Source organism: Moschus berezovskii, chromosome X (genome assembly GCF_049115385.1).
Source record: "Moschus berezovskii isolate FMDL1 chromosome X, NW_MosBer_1.0, whole genome shotgun sequence".
Taxonomy (NCBI): domain Eukaryota; kingdom Metazoa; phylum Chordata; class Mammalia; order Artiodactyla; family Moschidae; genus Moschus; species Moschus berezovskii.
The window spans coordinates 3,809,203-3,823,609 of NC_142488.1; the positions used below are offsets into that span (position 1 = coordinate 3,809,203).

Here is a 14,407-nt window from a genome sequence, read left to right on the forward strand (position 1 = left end):
GAGATGCAAATGAAATATTTATAAAACAGAAACAGACTCACAGACACAGGAAACAAATTTATCATTACCAAAGAGAAAATTCTGGGGAGAGTTTGAGATTAATAGATATACACTACTATCAGTCAGTTCAGTTCAGTTCAGTCGCTCATTCGTGACCGACTCTTTGCGACTCCTTGAATCACACCACGCCAGGCCTCCCTGTCCATCACCAACTCCCAGAGTTCACTAAAACTCATGTCCAAACATAAAATAAATAACAGGACCTACTATATAACACAGAAATCTACCTGTCTTGTAATAACCTGTAAACAAAAAGATTCTAAAAAGGTATATATTTAGCTACACAGATGTATAACTGAGGGCTTCCCTGGTGGCTCAATGGTAAAGAATCTGCTTTCCAATGCAGGAAATGTGGCTTTGATCTCTGGGTCATAGAGATAGCCTGGAGGAAGAAATGGCAACCCACTCCAATATTGTTCCATGGGAAATCCCACAGTCAGAGTAGTCCAGCAGTCTACAGTCCATAGGGACACAAGAGGGACGTGACTTAGTCACTAAACATCAAGAAATGCACAAATGAATCACATTGCCATACACATGAAATGAACACAACATTGTAAATCAACTACATTTCAATACAAATTAATTTTTAAAAAAGGCTGAGATAACAAAACATGTACCTTGCCACGTGACAAAGTCTCGGGCGTCCTAAAGTCTTTGGATTTAAGTGTCCAAACACGCACATTAGTCTAGAGTACACAGTGGAACGCTTTAAGGTCAAAGGAGAAGACCGTGTGAAACCCTGAGCTGGGAAATATGATGATCCCTGGGGAATCCCACTGTGAATGAAGGACCTTGCAGCCACAACACGTTCGTGATGATAAATAAGACTACAGATGATATAAGTGGCACAAGTTACCTGCTATATTATCTCCTGCATGTTGGACATGTGCATATGTAACTTAGTGTCCCTCAGCAAAACACCTGATACACAACTGCTCACCGCTAGTTTCACCAGGCAGTAATTCTATGAAAACCCACAGGGGCACTCACACAGTGGGACTTCTGTGAAATGGATCTTGTAGGGAAATTTATCCACAGCTTTCATAAGTAACCACTTCTATTTTTCCTTTCATGCTTTAGCCAATATCTTATTAATCCTGATCAGCTCAACAACATTTTACTTTTTCTGTTGTTTAAAGAAAAAAAAAAAAAAGTAAGAATGTGAGCAACACAGAAGGACTTATGTGTCCCAATCATCCATATGAAGATAACAGACCTTTTCCTTGAAATCATCATTTCTTATATCCCAGGATATCATGACCTATGACCCATTGCTTCCCAACAATGAATCTCCTCTGCTCTTGCTGACGTTACTGGATTCTTATTCAATGAACTGATTGACGTACATATGTGTCAGTAAGGAAATGTGCCATATTTGAAAATGCACAAAACATGTAAATCCAACCATGCAGAAAATCAAGTATACAATGAAAGAGGAAGTAACTCTGTTTAGGGCACATGGTATGAATCCTGCAAGTGTTATGGTGAAAAGAGAAAATAAGCCACATTTGGTAGTTTTATAAAGTGATGTAAAGTTCCCACCAGATGTCACGTGAGAGATGGGACTGGTCAGTCAGACAACTTCAAAGTAGAATATGTTCTGTCCTGACTGGCACCTGAAAACAACTCAATTATGCAGTTAAGCAGTGTTCATCTGCTGTGGAGTAGCTGGTGAAGTGAAGTGAAATGAAAGTTGTTCAATCATGTCCAATTTTTGTGACCCCATGAACTATACAGTACGTGGAATTCTTCAGGCCAGAATATTGGAATGGGTAGCCATTCCCTTCTCCAGGGGATCGAGCCCAGGTCTCCTGCATTGCAGGTGGATACTTTACCAGCAGAGCCATGAGGGAAGTGGGTAGTGGTAAAGATTTAGCAGGATACAGTGTTACATGGCCTTCCAAGGTGGTACAGTGGTAAAGAACCTGCCTGTCAATGTAGGACATGTAAAAGATGCAGTTTTGACCTCTAGGTCAGGAAAATCCCCTAGAGGGGGAAATGGCAACCCACTCTAGTATTCCTGCCTGAGAAGCTCATGGAAAGAGGAGCCCAGTGGGCTCCAGTCCATGAGGTCGCAAAGAGCCAGATGACACTCACTAATTGAGCATGGATATATGTACAACAAAAGTGAACAGTATTTACTCAAGAAAGAGCATTGATGGTAGTTAGAAAGAACGGGGTCTCCTGTGTCCAACTTGGGGCTGCTAAGTCCAGCTCCACCCCCAGAAGCAGTGGCCTTGCTGCTGACGCAGGTGCTGAGTAACCTGCAGTTCTGCATAAATGTTCCTCCATCAGGGATGTTTTCAAACTAATATTCATTGATTGGTGCCAACTGAAGGGAAAAAAGGAATATTGTGGTTACCCAAAAGGATCATGTGTCTGACCAGCCAAGAGACCGTGAAAAAAATGTTTCAGGGAGATGAGAAAGATGGGGTAGACCTAGAGCAATCTGGAGACCTTTGGTAGGTTTCTGGGGATGTGAAAGACTGCGTCCACCTGAAAGGCAAGTGGAGTGACAGAATAGAGCACTGGTCACCCAGGGCTTACTGTAAACTACATGCACTTTGAATGCATGTTACACCCATACGAAGATCTCCAAGGATAAGATATTAGTGCCTTATCACTTGAATTGGTCAAAGAAAATGGAACAATAGTGGTTGACTACTATCCTATGCCTCCTGCATGGATCACTGCCTTGTGTGGCAAAGAATATAACCAATATCATTTCGTATTGACCATCTAGTGATGTCCTGTGTAGAGTCGTCTCTTGTGTTGTTGGAAGAACGTGTTTGCTATGACCAGTGGTCCTCTTTGCAAAATTCTGGTAGCCTTAGCCCTCCCTCATTTTGTACTCTAAAGTCAAACTTGCCTATTATTCCTGGGATCTCTTGACTGCCGACTTTAGCATTCCAGTCCCCTATAAGGAAAGGGACATCTTTTTTGGTGTTAGTTCTAGACGGTCTCCTAGGTCATTATAAAAGTGTTCAACTTCAGTTTCTTCAGCATTAGTGTTCGGGGCAGAGACTTGGATTACTGTGATATTGAATGGTTTGCCTTGGAAATGAACACAGATCATTCTGTCATTTTTGAGACTGCATCCAAGTACTGCATTTCAGACTCTTTTGTTGACTATGAGGGCTACTCCATATCGTCTAAGGGATTCATGCCCACAGTAGTACATATAATTTTCATCTGAATTAAATTCACACAATCCGGTCCCTCTTAGTTCACTGATCTCTAGATTTGTCGATATTCACTCTTGCCACATTCTGTTTGACCACTTCTCATTTACCTTGACTCATGGATCTAACATGCCAGGTTGGTATGAAATACTGTTCTTTATAACATCAGACTTTCATAACCAGTCACATCCACAACTGAGCGTTGTCTTCGCTTTGGCTCCATCTCTTCATTCTTTCTGGAAATCTTTCTCCACTCTTCTCCAGTAGCATATTGGGCACCTACGGGTCCAGGGAGTTTATTGTTCACTGTCACATATTTTTGCATTTTCATACCGTTTATGGGGTTCTCAAGGAAAGAATACTGAAGTGGTTTGCCATTTGCCATTCCCTTCTCCAGACGTGTGTGGCGAATGGCTATGCATAACTTAGTGAAGGTATGAGCAATTTCGTGTAGGGCCACCCAAGAAAGATATGTCATACTGGAGAGTGCTCTCAGGCGTGACCACCAGAGGAGGCATGGCAAACCACTCCAGTATTATTACAGTGAGAACTTCATGAACTGTATAAAAAGCCAAAAAGTTATGACACTGAATGTTGAGCTCCCCCCATGTCAGAAGGTATCCAATATTGCTACTGGGAAAGAGTGGAGGACACCAAACTAATAACCCCAGAAAGAATGAAGGTATGCTCACTTATTCCCAATGAAAGGCAATGCCAAACAATGCCAAAGAATGCTCAAACTACCGCACAGTTGCACTCATTTCACACACTAGTAAAGTAATGCCAAAATTCTACAAGCCAGAATTCAACAATATGTGAACTGTGAACTTCCAGATATTCAAGCTGGTTTTAGAAAAGCAGAGGAACCAGAGATCAAACTGCCAACATTCGCTGGATCATCAAAAAAGCAAGAGAGTTCCAGAAAAACATCTATTTCTGCTTGGCTGACTATGCCAAAGCCTTTGACTGTGTGGATCACAATAAACTGTGGAAAATTCTTCAAGAGATGGGCATACCAGACCACCTGACCTGCCTCTTGAGAAACCTGTATGCAGGTCAGGAAGCAACAGTTAGTCCTGGACATGAAACAACAGACTGGTTCCAAACAGGAAAAGGAGTACGTAAAGGCTGTACATTGTCACCCTGCTTATTTAACTTATATGCAGAGTACATAATGAGGAACGCTGGGCTGGATGAAATACAAGTTGGAATCAAGATTACTGGGAGAAATATCAATAACCACAGATATGCAGATGACGCCAGCCTTATGGCAGAAAGTGAAGAACTAAAGAGCCTCTTGATGAAAGTGAAAGAGGAGAGTGAAAAAAGTTAACTTAAAGCTCAACATTCAGAAAACGAAGATCATGGTATCTGGTCCCCTTGCTTCATGGGAAATAGATGGGGAAACAATGGAAACAGTGACTGACTTTATTTTTGGGGGACTCCAAAATCACTGCAGATGGTGATTGCAGCCATGAGATTAAAAGACCCTTACTCCTTGGGAGGAAAGGTATGACCAACCTAGATAGCATAGTAAAAAGCAGAGACATTACTTTGTCAACAAAGATCTGTTTAGTCAAGGCTATGGTTTTTCCAGTAGTCATGTATGGATGTGAGAATTGGACTATAAACAAAGCTGAGTCCTGAATAATTGATGCTTTTGAACTGAGGCGATGGAGAAGACACTTGAGAGTCCCTTGGACGGCAAGTGAACCAACCAGTCCATTCTAAAGGAGATCACTCCTGGGTGTTCATCGGAAGGACTGATGCTAAAGCTGAAACTCCAATCCTTTGGCCACATGAGGCAAAGAACTGACTCACTGGAATAGACCCTGATGCTGGGAAAGATTGAAGACAGGAGGAGAAGGGGATGACAGAGGATGAGATGGTTGGATGGCATCACCGACTCAATGGACATGAGTTTGAGTAGACTCGGATTTGGGAGGCCTGGCGCATTGCGTTTCATGGGGTTGCAAAGAGTCAGACATGACTGAGCGACTGAACTGAACTGATGCTCACTTATCTGCAAAATACTGAGCAGAGGGACTTCCCCAGGGCTCCAGTGCTTTGCAGTCCACCTGCCAAAGCAGGCGACAGAGATTGAATCCCTGATCCTGGAGGATCCCAGGCACCGCAGGAGAACAAAGTCCATGCACTACATCGACTCGGCTCTTGTCCCAGAGTTCCAACAAGACAAGCATCACCATGAGATGCCCTCAAACTGCAAGCAGAGAAACGCAGAGCAAAGCAGCTAACACCCAGGGTGTGTTAAAAAAAAAAAAAAAACTTGGCAGAGGTTATAAGATGTATGACCACTGAGGCACACCACTAAAAAAGTTTTTAAAATTCCAAGAGAAAGGGTTGCAATCTGAATAATGAAAACACATTAGGAAGGAGAAATGAACAGTAGGCAGGAAATATGAACCACTTAAAAATTATCATCTTTATAAATTATGTGCAAGGATCTTGTTGACAATATATCAGATCCTGGGGAAGAGGGATGTATGACAGGCGGTTTGGGTTTACTCAGTGTATATATCCAAACACTTAAAGGTTTGCAGGGAGGTAAGGAGCAGGAAGGCAGAGTCAAAGAATAAATGTCACTTGTGACTTATAGAACAGTCTTTGGGACTCTGTGGGAGAGGGTGAGTGTGCGATGATTTGGGAGAATGGCATTGAAACATCTGTATTATCATATGTGAAACGAATCACCAGTCCAGGTTCAACGCATGATACAGGATGCTCGGGGCTGGTGCACAGGGATGACCCAGAGGGAGGATAAGGGGAGGAGAGAGGTGGGAGGGGGGTTCAGGAAGGGGAAGGTACGTACACCTGGGGCGGATTCATGTCAATGTATGGCAAAATCAACCAATATATTATTGTAAAATAATTCAGTTCAGTTCAGTTCAGTCGCTCAGTCGTGTCCGACTCTCTGCGACCCCATGAATCACAGCACGCCAGGCCTCCCTGTCCATCACCAACTCCCGGAGTTCACTCAAACTCATGTCCACAGAGTCGGTGATGCCATCCAGCCACCTCATTCTCTGTCGTCCCCTTCTCCTCCCGCCCCCCAACCTTTCCCAGCATCAGCCTCCAATAAAAAAAAAAAAAATGAAGTAACCATCTGTCTCCTCACATAGTTACACCGTGTGTGTGTGTGTGTGTGTGAGAGAGAGAGAGAGAGAAAATGGATAACATCACACACTTTTAATCTCTGAAATGAAAACAACTGATCACACTGAGTCCTGGCAAGGATGGAACCATGGAAATGTTTAATTCCTCTTAGCAGGAATCGAAAATAAGAAGGCACTGACACCCAGCAGTTCCACCCCTAAGTCCCTATCCATTAGATAAGACGCCTCAGTTCCTTACAAAGACTTGTCTATGAATTTGTATCCATCAACATTGGAATGGATAAAAATGGGCTGTATCCTGGTGATACTGTGCTATGATGATACTATGGGGAAATAGGAATGGAGTCTACAAAAAAAAAAAAAATACAGATGTTTATTCAAACAAATATGCTGAGGGAAAGAAGACAGCAACACACTCACAGGAGGAGTGGAATAAGAAACACAAAGTACTGAACATAAAATAAATTATATACAAAGATTATTTGAAAAATAAAGATTAGACAACACAGTGAATTAAAAAATTCAACATTTTCATAATTTCCAAAGCAGAAATAAAATAACAAATACCTATGTGGTATACCTGTAAAACAAATATTGTACATCAACTATACTTCCATTTCACGCCCCTCGGAGGAATTCCCTGATAACCGATTCCTGGTAGAGACACCACATACTTATCTTCTTAAAACGGACAGTTCCAGCTTCAGTTTTAGAAAATAAACTTTTAAAGATCTCTTCAATATGAAAGAAATAACACAGGAGTTTGATAAGAAACACAGAATGCCAAAAAGCTCAGCCGCCAAACAGGATGTCAGAAGGTGATGTCTAAGGAACTAAGGTCTTATGAATAACCACAGTTTGATCAATATGAATTCTGCCAAGAGACGTATCCTATAAAAAGTGGAACCAATTCACACGCTCCCCAACAACTGGGGCGTCCTCAGCTTGTCTAGAAGGAGCAACACAAGAGTCACAGGATGAAGGTTGTGTTGCTGAGTCTTGTCCTTGTACTGGTTTGTGCCACCCAGGAAACTCCAGCTGAGATAGACCCCTCACAGGTACCCAGAATGAGCTGATCTGCTAGAAGGTCTTCCTTGCTTGAGATTTCTGTGTGTGCCTGTGACAGAGATTCGCGTTTCTATGTGTGACCAGATTGTATACATACCACGGTCCATTAACTACATGAGCTGCTCTTTGAATTTTTGCTGTTGTTGTTGTTATTTCTCTGTAGGTTAAAAAAAAAAAAAAATACCTAACGTGTTCATTCAGAAAGTTATGAACCATCACAGTCTTTATTGGCTTTCTTTTAGCTATTTCTAAAAACTCTGAATTCTGTGCAAAATTCTCTGAATTCGATGCTTTCTGCTCAAATAGGAATCATGAATTCATGTCAGGTTATTCAGCAAAGTAGGGGGTAGAACTGTTCTTTGCGTAATAAGATTCAATTTACTTCTCTTCTGTGATAAGTGCAGAGGCAAAGATGTTGCTGTATACTGGTGAGTAACCAGAAAAGAGTCTGACTGGCGTTTATGGAGACCTTCCTTCTTAGATTAAAGGAGAGTGGCGTACCATCTACGCAGCTGCAGATAACAAGGAGAAGATTGTGGAAGGGGGTCCGCTGAGGTGTCACTATCGTCAGATTGAATGTACTGATGGCTGTGAATACCTCTCACTTACATTTTATGTCAAGTAAGTACACTCTGACCCAACTGAAAGCAAGGAGGCTGTTGACTTCCGACATGGGGTGCAGGGAAAGGTGTGGGTCATGGCTGTGAAGCTGAGTGTGTGAACTCTACGTGCAGAAGGGTGTCCTCAAGTACTGGGGCATGGATGGTGAGGGAGGAATTTCTTGTCTGTTTTTCAGGGTTGATGGGACATGCCAGTTGTTCCATAAAGAGGCAAAGAGACAAGAAGGAGATGTTTACATCATAGAATGTGAGTATGCGAGCTTTTCCAATGGGTTGTCACATGAAACATGTTCAGATAGATCGTCTCGGTTCCATTCAAGACAACTAGATGTCAGAATGGGTGGACTATTCCCTCTACTCATTATCAAGGCAACCTTGGAAAAGCCATTTAATTTTTCAGGAACCAATACTGTCCCACAACACCAGGATGAGGTCCAAGGGTAGAATGTTGCCGCTAATGGTCTCTGAGAAGAACCCCCAGAATGTTGACTCCTTGTGTTCCTTGGACATGAGAAAGTGCAAGAAACTCCCTAAGAGTATAATGACACTTTCCTACATTGTTCTTTCATTTGACCTACCCAAACAAACTTGCTTTAAGTAAGAAATTCTTTAAATATCTAAAGTTCTTTATTAGCAAGTTTAATATGTAGAACATGATTAATTTAAAGGCCAAAATGAGAATACTTAAATAAGAGCAACAATTTCAAACTCATTTTTACATAATTTTAATGGGACTTTAGCATAGACTTCTATCTCTATAGTTTAAAATAAGAAATAAGTCTCAAATACGAATAGAAATACAAAATTTGAAATGGGCATTAACATAGACATCTACCTCAGGAGTTGAAAATAAAAGGAAATAATGCCAAATATTAATATCAATTCTGAAAGATTATATTGAGATCATAAGTCCCTCTGTTATATTTTCAAGGAAAAAATGTACAGCAAAGCACTCTTATCTTGTTTTGATGCATTTATTTTAATTTAAAAAATGTGGACAGGCAGTGCCAGGATCTAACTTGCAATGATTTCAGAGTATATATGTCCAAATATTGCAATAGACTAATTTGTACGTGTTTAATAGCTGTTGTACTAGGAAATAACTCTGGATGATGTATTGACTTTCGTTTTAACATTATTCATTTAAATTTTTAGAATTCCTTCTACCCATGACTGTACTTGTAAACTGGGTCACAAAATTCCTGGAAATTTAAGTCAGCTCTTGTGAGATGGTTGAGGTTCAACACCCATAATGGTTGCAATAAGAAACTTTGCCATCATTCACAGTCTGCACAGCTTAGAAGACTGGACGTCTTAATAACCTTCAGGAGAAAGGGGTGTGTAGAAGGCTTTCCTAGTTCGCTGGATGTCATAACTGGCTCTAACAACAGACCATACAAATGTCAATGAGAGAGCTGACAGCTAGAGGGAAGACGGACAATAGCGTGTGAAGCACAAGACATGTTCATTAGAAAGGAAAGCAAATAATCAGAGTGATATTTGTTTTTTTTTTTTTTCTGTCACAGTCGCGGGTACAAATGTTTTGCAACTGATTCATGCATCAGAAAACATGCTGGTAACTTATATTGAAAATGATGATGGAGAGAAGATCACAAAAATAACTAAAGGCGTCGGTATGTACTTTACGTTATCCAAAACTAAGTAGATGTGTTCATATGATCAATATTTTTATAGTAAGGAGAGAGATAAACACATAGCTTACATTAGGGCTTTCAAGCTGGCTCAGATGATAAGGAATCTGCCTGCAATGCGGGAGACCTGGGTTCGACCCTTGCGTTGGGACTATCCCCTGGAGGAAGGCATGGCAACCTACTCCACTATTCTTGCCTGGAAAATCCCCAAGAACAAGGAGCCTGGCAGGGTAGAGTCCATGGGGTCGCAAAGAATTGAATCTACTGGGCGATTAAGCACAGCACCTTATATGGAACACACTGGACCTGACGTGTGTTCACACGGGAGAATTCAGACTTCATGTGCACGAGTCAGGGATGCAGAAAGGTTGTCTGCTGGAAAGATGAGGAAATGTATCCACTGGGGATTCTATCAGATGGCTTTTTTAAAAATGAAATACACTTACCCCAGAGATTCAAGGAAAATATTCTAGGATGGTCCATGAATTCCTAGCAACGGAGTTGCCGGATCCTCACACTAAAGGGAATCAAGGTTTAAATCTGAGTTTAACAGACTCACAGGTTCCGGCCATGACTGCATTCATCTCCACCACACAAATGCTTTCTTCTTTGTCACAATTCTTAAAACACTTCCTGAGACCTGAACCCAGTGCTCTGCAAACACCTCAGGATCACATTGAAGTCTGCAGAGGAAGAGTAGCCAGGAATGTCAGTTGTTCTGCCATCTGACCAATCTCCTGGGTTCATGGACATGTCCCATTATCCTTTCTGGTACTACATGCACGTTGTGGGTGGCTGAGGATTGAGTCTGGTCTCTGAGACTGACAAAGCCTGAGTTCTTCCCTGAGTGGCATGGGTGGTGGTGTTACCAAAAGTGGGGTCCTGCTGGCTGTCACTCAAAAGCCAAATAAGAGACCAGCTTCATAGAAAGGAATATCTGCTTTCATTCAGATGCCGGCAACTGGGGCATGGGTGGACTTCTGTCCAACGGCTGACTGCCCCACCCCACAAATGGAAACCAGAGGGGCAAGAAATTTATAAACAGAGGGAGGGGGCTCCTTGAAAAAACAGCAAGCAGCTAAAACAGTCTTTTTTAAATTGGTCAACAGTGGTATGAACAGAATTATCTTGATTGTTCATTGTCAATCCAAACATCAGTTTATTCCCATTTCCTTGACTTCAATTCTCTGAATCGTGGCAGGTCTAATCAAACTGTATTTTACTTGTCCACCAGGTAGGGGTTTAGGTGTCTATGATACAGCTCTCGGGCTATGACCCAGAATAATATTACTGCCCTTGGGGAGGAACTACAGGTCCTTATCTGCTTTATGTCTACATTGTTATTATATCTACTTTGACTGTATTCCGCGGCTATCCCACATTCTCAATATTCTGATTAAACTTATTTTTTGACTGAAATTGTTACTAGACAAAAGGGATCTGAAGACATGGCCGGCGGGGTAAGGAACATAAAGTCCTGCATGGTGTCAATGGGATTAGTGTGCTTCTGAAAATCCCAAATCATTCCCCTCTCCATTCATTTCATAAGGGTTTATGAAAACCCCAGGGATGTAATTCCAGGATGCAGACAAAGTGGAAAGGAAGAGTTAGAGCTGAGAGGAATTCTGAGTCTGAGACCCACCATGATCTTCTCCGATGTGCCACGAAGGATTGCACCTCACTGGGGCATGCTTAAGCTCACATGCGAATGATCTGTAGTTTACTCACTAGTTGGGAGAACTGGAACATGATAACATGTTAATTATGTGGATTATGCCCTCATGGACCCATCTGAAAACCTGTTTGCACACTCGGGTACGACTATAGAAAAATACCTGGGGAGCAGTGTTTAGGTGATGGTGGAGGGCAGTGGCTGTGGTGAGACTTACTAAGCACTACAGGTATGAGCCAGGTGACTATAACCTATGAAAGATGCTAACGCACACCTCTTCTGCCCTGTTTGCTGTGAAATCCAGCCAAAGGAGACAGCTTCACTCAAGAAGAATTTCAGAAGTATCAGGAACTGAACAGTGAAAAGGGGATCCCAAATGAAAATATAGAAAATATCATCAAAACAGGTAAAGCCCCAGAGGACAGCAGGTATCCGAAATGAAAACACATCACTAGTACATTCAAGTGAAATTTCCTATGGGCAGAGATATCTTTAATAAGAGCTGTTTTGAAATAATCCCTTGAAACAGGGGCGTGTCAGTGGTCATCTGTCCCCTTATTCATTCTCTTTCAGACAACTGTCCTCCATGAGAACAGAGAGCATCAGCTGGGTGAGTAGACACGTGACACAAACAACACTGAGCTTCTTTTCACTAGGTTCACGCTTTTATTTTTTTGGGGGTGGGGTGCGGTTGTACTCCTTTAAGAATGGCATATGTATACAGTGGAATATTACATGCCCATGAAAAAGAATGAAATAATGCCATTTGCAGCAACATGGATGGATCTAGACATGATCTTACTAAGTGAGGTAAGTCAGAAAAGGAACGGGAAATACTATATGAAATCACTTCCATGTGGGATGTAAAATATGATGCAAATGAACCGTTTATAAAACAGAAACAGAATCTCATCAGTTCAGTTCAGTTCAGTTGCTCAGTCATGTCCAACTCTTTTCGACCCCATGAATCACAGCATGCCAGGCCTCCCTGTCTATCACCAACTCCCGAAGATCACTCAAGTTCCATCGAGTCGGTGATGCCATCCAGCCATCTCATTCTCTGTTGTCCCCTTCTCCTCCTGCCCCCAATCCCTCCCAGCATCAGGGTCTTTTCCAGTGAGTCAACTCTTCGCATGAGGTGGCCAAAGTATTGGACTTTCAGCTTTAGCATCAGTCCTTCCAGTGAAAACCCAGGACTGATCTCCTTTAGAATGAACTGGTTGGATCTCCTTGCAGTCCAAGGGAATCTCAAGAGTCTCATACAAGGAGAAAATTCATAGTTACCAAGGGGAAGTAGGCAAAGGATAAATTCAGAAATTAAGATGAACAGATAGACACTAAAACATATAAAACAAACAACAAATACCTACTGGAGAGCACAGAGAACTATACTCAATGACTTGTAATGAGTCATGAGAACAAGAATGTAAAATGATATACATTTACCTACATTTATGCAATTACTGAGGGGTTTCCAGGTGACTCAGAGGTCAAGAATCTGCCTGCCAATGCAGGAGACACAGGGGAGGCGGGTTCTATCCCTGGGAGGGGAAGTTCCCATGAAGTAGGAAATGGTAGCCCACACCAGCATTCTTGCCTGGAAACTCCAATGAACAGAAGAGTCAGGCAAGCTATAGTCCATAGGATACAAAGAGTGGGGCATGACTAGGTGATTAAATAATGATAACAAATGTTTATATAAATAACGATAACAAATAATTCACGTTGCTGTACAGCTGATAGAAGCACAGCATTGCAAACAAAGGGCTTTTCAAGTAAAATTAATTAAAAGAAAAAAAAAAAAAGAATAGGATAACAAAGCAGTCCATCAGGTGACAAGGGCTCCGGGTTCCTTAGTATTTGGGTTAAAGATCTATACACTCACACCAGTCTAGACTCCACAGTGAGATGCTCTGGGGACAGAAGAGGAGGCTGTGTGAAGCCCTGAGCTGTGAGATATGATGATCCCTGGTGAAACCCACTGTGAATGAAGGACCCTGCAGCCACAACACATTCATGATGATAAATGAGACTACAGAAGATGTAAGCCATACAGGTGACCCAGTATATAGTCTTCTACGTCTCAGACCTCTGAATATGTAACCGAGTGACTCTCAGCGTAAGAGCTGATGCAGGACTGCTCACCGCTCGTTTCACCAGGTGGTAAGTCTATGCAAGCCCACGTGCCACACTCACAGAACGACTTCTGTGAAAGTTGTAGGGAAATTTCTCCACTGGTTCCACCATTCACTGCTTCTGTGTTCTCTTTCATGCTATGACCAACATCATGTTAATCCTAATCAGCTAAACATTTCATTTTTCATGTTTAAAGAAAAAAAACGAAATAAGAATATGAGCAGCACCGAAAGACTAATGCGTCCCAATCGTCCACATGAAGATAATAGACCTTTCCTGGAAATCATCATTTCTTCTCTCCCAGTATATCAAGAATCTGAACCCATGCCTTTCCAACTATGAATGTCCTCTGCTCTTGCTGATGTTACTGGATTCCTAAACTGATCAATAAATTGATTAAAGCACATATGTGTAGTGAATAAAGGTGCTATATTTGCAAATGCACAAAACATGTAATTTCAACTATGCAGCAAATATAGTGTGCAAGCAAAGGGGAAATAACTCTGTTTAGGATGCATGGTGTGAATCATGCAAGTGTCTTTGCGAGAAGCGTGAATATACCAGAGATGGTAGCTGTATATGGTAATCTAAGATTCCAACCAGATGTCACATGAGAGATGGGATTGGTCAGTCAGACAACTACAAACAGAATGTGAGTTGTTCAATGTGGCACCTGAAAACAGCACAACTGTGAGGTTAAGCAGCAGTCATCCACTGCGGGGCTGCAGGGGAGGAAAGGATTTTGCATGCAGTCTTACCTGTACTACCAGGGGGTGCAGTGGTAAAGAAAATACACCTACAAATATAAGAGACGCATGAGACACAGGTTAATCCCTAGGTCAAGAAAATGCTCCGGAGGAAGAAATGGCAGCATTTTTGC

At 41.9% G+C, this 14,407-nt stretch overlaps 1 long non-coding RNA gene across 1 annotated transcript; it reads left to right on the top strand.

The window, feature by feature from the left end:
- Nucleotides 1-8,268: 8,268 nt before the first annotated feature.
- Nucleotides 8,269-13,926, top strand: LOC148773203 (uncharacterized). Its single transcript, XR_016036959.1, has 5 exons — nt 8,269-8,314; nt 9,594-9,701; nt 11,696-11,797; nt 11,965-12,001; nt 13,724-13,926. It is a non-coding gene; the product is annotated as an uncharacterized LOC148773203 (long non-coding RNA).
- Nucleotides 13,927-14,407: the final 481 nt, after the last annotated feature.